A 5,343-nucleotide genomic window follows, 5' to 3' on the forward strand; every position below is an offset into this window, starting at 1 on the left:
ATCAACACGTTTTCCTCTCCTAAAAATTTGTTTCCTAAATTTTCTCTGTTGGAATTAACCTGATCAAATATCTATAAATAGTCAATTACAGCATTCACGTCAATAAGCTTCCTCCATTCGTTTAGGGTTTCGTTTCATAGTTTGTCTTCTAACTTGAGAGAACAGTAGTGGTTCTTGTCTTTGCATATTGCGGCAATTGCTATTGTCTCATTCTTGTGTTTCTCTATAAGCAAGAAAAAGAGACGACCATATATACCATGTCAACGTTACCTGTACGCCGTGGATGTATCATGGGTGTTCGGTTTCACCCAATTGAAGCAGAGTTGATCAACTTTCTGAAAAGATTCCTAAAGGGCGAGCCTTTGCCGAGTGAATGCCCTAATTTCCAACTTGCCGATATCTATGGAGACCAACCACCATGGGAGATATTTGGAGCTTCTAATCATCCCGAAGAAAAGGTTCGCTATTTTTTTACTCGGTTGAAGAAGCAGAAGAGCGAACATACAAGGGTACGTCGAACTTGCGCCAACGGGACATGGAAAAGCCAAACAAGTATTGATCCTATCAAGAATGGTAAGGGAACTGTGGTTGGGTTTAGAGGATGTTTCAAGTTTCAAACTAGTCGTAGTAAAGAAGGAGAGCACAATAAAATTTGGCTGCTGATTTCTTTAGAGAAAACAGTATTCCTAAGGAGGATATTGTTGTGTTTCCGAATCAAGAAGAATATAAGAGCTGGGAAAAATCATGGGGTAACTATGGAGGAACAAGATGTTGCCAAAATAATCGAAGCTATGTTGCATGAACCTGATGAACGAACATAATAATAGCAGCTATATTAATGACTGCTCCAACTACCAAGAAGAGATCAATTGGGCTGATGATGTGCTCCTAGATATTGACGATTGTGGTGATATAATTTGCTGTTAATCTTCACAATCTTGAATAATGAATGGTGGAACCAGAACGCAGGGAAGGAGAGAGCAGCAATCAGTTTACAACTTTATTGAATGAAGTTTACTCAATGGAACTTATAGAAAAGTAGAGCTTCTAGCTAAGTAATAGTGTCTCATCCGAACAAACTTCTTAAGAGAAGCTTGCCAGAATATTTTACTTGTATTCATGTATATGGAGTATCACTTAATAATTTTTGCCATGATTTTACCTATAATATTTATCTAGTGTATCTTGTTCGTTTCACTGAAAATAATTATCTTTTGTTGTTTCGATTGCGAGACCCATTAGGAAAGATAGGAAATGTATCTGCGCTTTGAGTGAGAAAATATATATCTTACTTTCACACATACACACAACACCATCTTACTACAATTTTCTTAAATGTTTTTTGAACACTTAACAATTTGAACCCTTATGAGTACTATACAGTTCTTTCTACATCGTTGCTCACAACACCATCTTACTACAATTTTTTTAATTTTTTTTTAACACCTAACAATTTGACCCCTTATAAGTACTATACAGTTCTTTCTACATCGTTGCTCGTGATATCGCAATGAATCTCTCTTAATTAACTTACATGTTGTAAAGGATTTCATCCATCAAGTTATGCCCTCTGATTTAGTTTACATGTACAATCTAGTATCCCACATATTTGGATTTCTTGTCACGTTCTTACTGGTTTCTCTAATTCCGTATACATTAATACATATATATATACGCGTAATCAATGTTGGTGCAGGCTTTAATTTTGTAAATCCCTAAAACTTTTTATTCTCTTCCGCATATTCAGAGGGGAGGCAGAACTGGTCCATAACAGGGATTGTTGACGTTTCATATCTGACGTCGTCTTCAAAGATAGGTCTAGCGAGTAGAAGAAGTGCAGAAGCGTCCATGACTATGTTCGCACAGTTTTCGTAATTTTCTAAATGGAAAACCTACTCTATATCAATCTATTAGGAACAAATGCTTCTCTCATTAAGTATATGCTTCATGTCGTTGCCAAATATCTGGCCATAAATAATTATTTTGAGGCACACCAATTTTGAGTTCAACTTTGGTCACTTACCCTAGATTATAAGTCGATGTCAATCTTGCTGTTATCTTAAAAAATATAGGTCTGACGATATTAACAGTACTTGATTTCCTTGGTTTGAATTTGATAAATTTTCTCTGATGTTATGATTTTTGGGATTAAACTAATTTTGGGCGATAAAAAATAATTATTTTGAGGCACACCAACTTTGAGTTCAACTTTGGTCACTTACCCTATAGTATAAGTCGGTGTCAATCTTGCTGGTATCTTAAAAATATAGGTCTGACGATATTAATTGTACTTGATTTCCTTGGTTTGAATTTGATAAATTTTCTCGGCTGCCAAGATTGTTGGGATTAAACAAATTTTGGGCGATAAAAAATAATTTTAGGTGCATAGATGGAAAAAGTGGAGGAAATATCAGCAGTTAATGGAAAATATTCAGTATTAACTAAGTTCTAACCATTGTTAAGATTTGGTTTTAGTTAATATAATATATATTAAAATGTGACATGTGTCACTCAACTGAGTAAGAACTTGAGGAAATGGAGAGGATCCAAATACTAATGAATGGAGCATTTATTTTTGGAAGTAAAGAGAAAACAAAACTAAAAGCCCATAATCTGTGAATAGCAAAGTGTGAATGTGTTTATTTTGTGATTATGTGTGTCATTCAGGAATAATGCCATTATTGAAAACTCAAATTTTCAAACTTCCAATCAAAAATTTCGAAGAGCTGTATTTAGTAAAGTTGTTTATAATAAATTAGTTTTGACCAGTATTTTAAAAGGCGTGGGCGTAAGGCGAGGCGTTTTACATATACCTCAGTGAGGCGTAAGCCCCATGAGTATTTAGTTTTTTAATATTTCATAAAATAATATAATTACAATAAATATTTATAAATAGGTAAAAATTACATAAAAATTAAAGAAAACTATAAATATGTGAAAAATACATATAGATGTGCTCCATCCCCATAAAAACTAGTCAAAACAATCCATTATACATTACTTACAAGCACAATTAACTTGAGTTGAAAAGAATAAAGTTTTTTTTACATGGAGGAACAAAAATGATGACTAACCTGCAATTTGAACTTTGAACTTGCTGATATAATGAAAAATGGAGTTCTCTTTGTATTTGCAAAAAACAAAATTGACTATTCGTTGCTTTTGGGAGATAGTAGCAGACTAACGGACAAGATAAAGAATTAGAAAAGGCCATAAATATCATGACCCAAAATCCTAACCTGTCGTGATGGCGCTTATCTCAATACTAGGCAAACCGACAACATCAATAACCCACAATTTCTTTTAAATACGGAAAACATAATAATTAAGTTTAAGAGAAAATCCCACAAATACTGGATATAAATACACTCCCAAAATCCGGTGTCACTGAGTACATGAGCATCTATACATTACAAATCTGGACAACACAGTCTATAATAGTCTGAGACCAAATACAGTAAACAAGGAGATAGGGAAGGAGAGACAAGTTCTGCGAAATACGGCAGCTCCTCTAAATCTCCGGAAAATCAACTGTGCAAAAGAATCCACAGTCACTGTGTCCGGGATCACTTAGATCTGCACACGAAGTGCAGGGCGTAGTATGAGTACAACCAACTCAGTAAGTAATAATAATAAATAAGAACTGAGAGTAGTAACGAGCTTCACAGCTAAGTCCAAATATAGTAATTTTCAACATAAAAGGGTAGGCATGCGCTCTCAAGTTTAACATTTAAAATTCCACAGTAATTTCATATCAACTTCGACTGAAACAGAAGATAATGCCTTTCAAAAATTTCCAAAATAGTGATATATGACAGCTGAAATGCAGCAATGACGAAATCAATGCATCCTCTAAGAGTAACAGTCACTCAGTCCTCCCATTCACTCCAACCTCACAGTCACTCTTTCCTCACAGTCACCCATTTCTCTCAATCACTCAGCACTCGGCACTCGCACTCGGACTCGTACTCAGTAGGTACCTGCGCTCACTAGGGGTGTGTACAGACTCCAGAGGTGCTCCTTCAGCCCAAGCGCTATAACAAGCCAATCATGGCATAAATTATCAAAACATGTTGCGGTGTGCAGCCCGATCCTATAAATATCTTGACAATTAGGCCCTCGGCCTCACTCAGTTATCAACGTCTCTCGGACTCTCAGAAATCATGATAAGCAGCCCAACAACAATGATATGATACATCAATAATGAATAAGAGAGACTGAGATGTAATATGCAAGTAAAAATCGCGACTGAGTATGAAACAACAATTTAGCAGATAATTCAACATGTACACGACCTCTATGGATCCCAACAATGTCAACACAAAGTTTAAACATGATTTATAGATTAATTTATCTAAATACGTTGAAATGTATGGATGTCAATAGATTATTCAACTACACAGTTCCATGGAATTGACCAAGTCATAATTCTTACGGTGCACTCCCACACGCCCATCACCTAGCATGTGCGTCACCTCATAACCAGTCAGTGAACACATAATCCGGGGTTTCATACCCTCAGGACGAAATTTAGAACTGTTACTTACCTCAAACCGTTTAATTTTTTATTCTGCAATGTCTTTGCCTCGCGAATAGGTCTCAAAATGCCTCGAATCTAGCAACAATTAATCTGATTCAGTCAATAAAAATTATAGGAATTAATTCCATATGAAAATACAAATTTTCCATTAAAAATCCGAAATTTCATCCAAATATCGCCCGTGGGTCCCACGTCTCGGAACCCGAAAAAATTTACAAAATCCAAAAGCCCATTCATCTACGAGTCTGACCATACCAATTTTACCTAATTCCGACATCAGCTCAACCCTCAAGTCTTCAAATTAAACCAAGAGGGTTTTCTAAACTTTCCAACTTAATTCACCTATTAAATGATAAAAATAATCATGGATTCGGGTAATTTGACCAATAATGAGTTAAGAATACTTTTCCCGTTGTTTTCCTAAAAAATCTCCCAAATATCGCTTATTCCTGAGCTCCAATCCGTCAAAAATGAAAAATGGGATGGAGTCCCATTTTCAGAACTTAAACATTCTGTCCAGGCATTGCTTCTTCGCGAACGCGACAGGTCCCTCGCGTTCACGACGCACAAAATTGTGTTGTCCATACATTGCCCTTGGTGAACGTGAGACATAGCTCGTGAACGCGATGATTTACCGGGCGAACCGTCGCGAACATGAAGGCAAAAATCCACACCAGCTATTTTCTTTTCTCGAACGCGATACCCAATCACGAACGTGATACCCAATCGCGAACGCAATGAACAACCTCGCCTGCCCCCAGCTCCTCTTCACGAATGCGACACCCCTCTAGCGAACGCGAAGA

General features: G+C 36.4%; 1 pseudogene; it reads left to right on the forward strand.

The window, feature by feature from the left end:
- Positions 1 to 257: 257 nt before the first annotated feature.
- On the forward strand, positions 258 to 927 carry LOC107788543 (NAC domain-containing protein 6-like; annotated as a pseudogene).
- The last annotated feature ends 4,416 nt before the right edge of the window (positions 928 to 5,343 follow it).

This window comes from Nicotiana tabacum, chromosome 4 (assembly GCF_000715075.1).
Source record: "Nicotiana tabacum cultivar K326 chromosome 4, ASM71507v2, whole genome shotgun sequence".
In the NCBI taxonomy this organism is placed as follows: Eukaryota; Viridiplantae; Streptophyta; class Magnoliopsida; order Solanales; family Solanaceae; genus Nicotiana; species Nicotiana tabacum.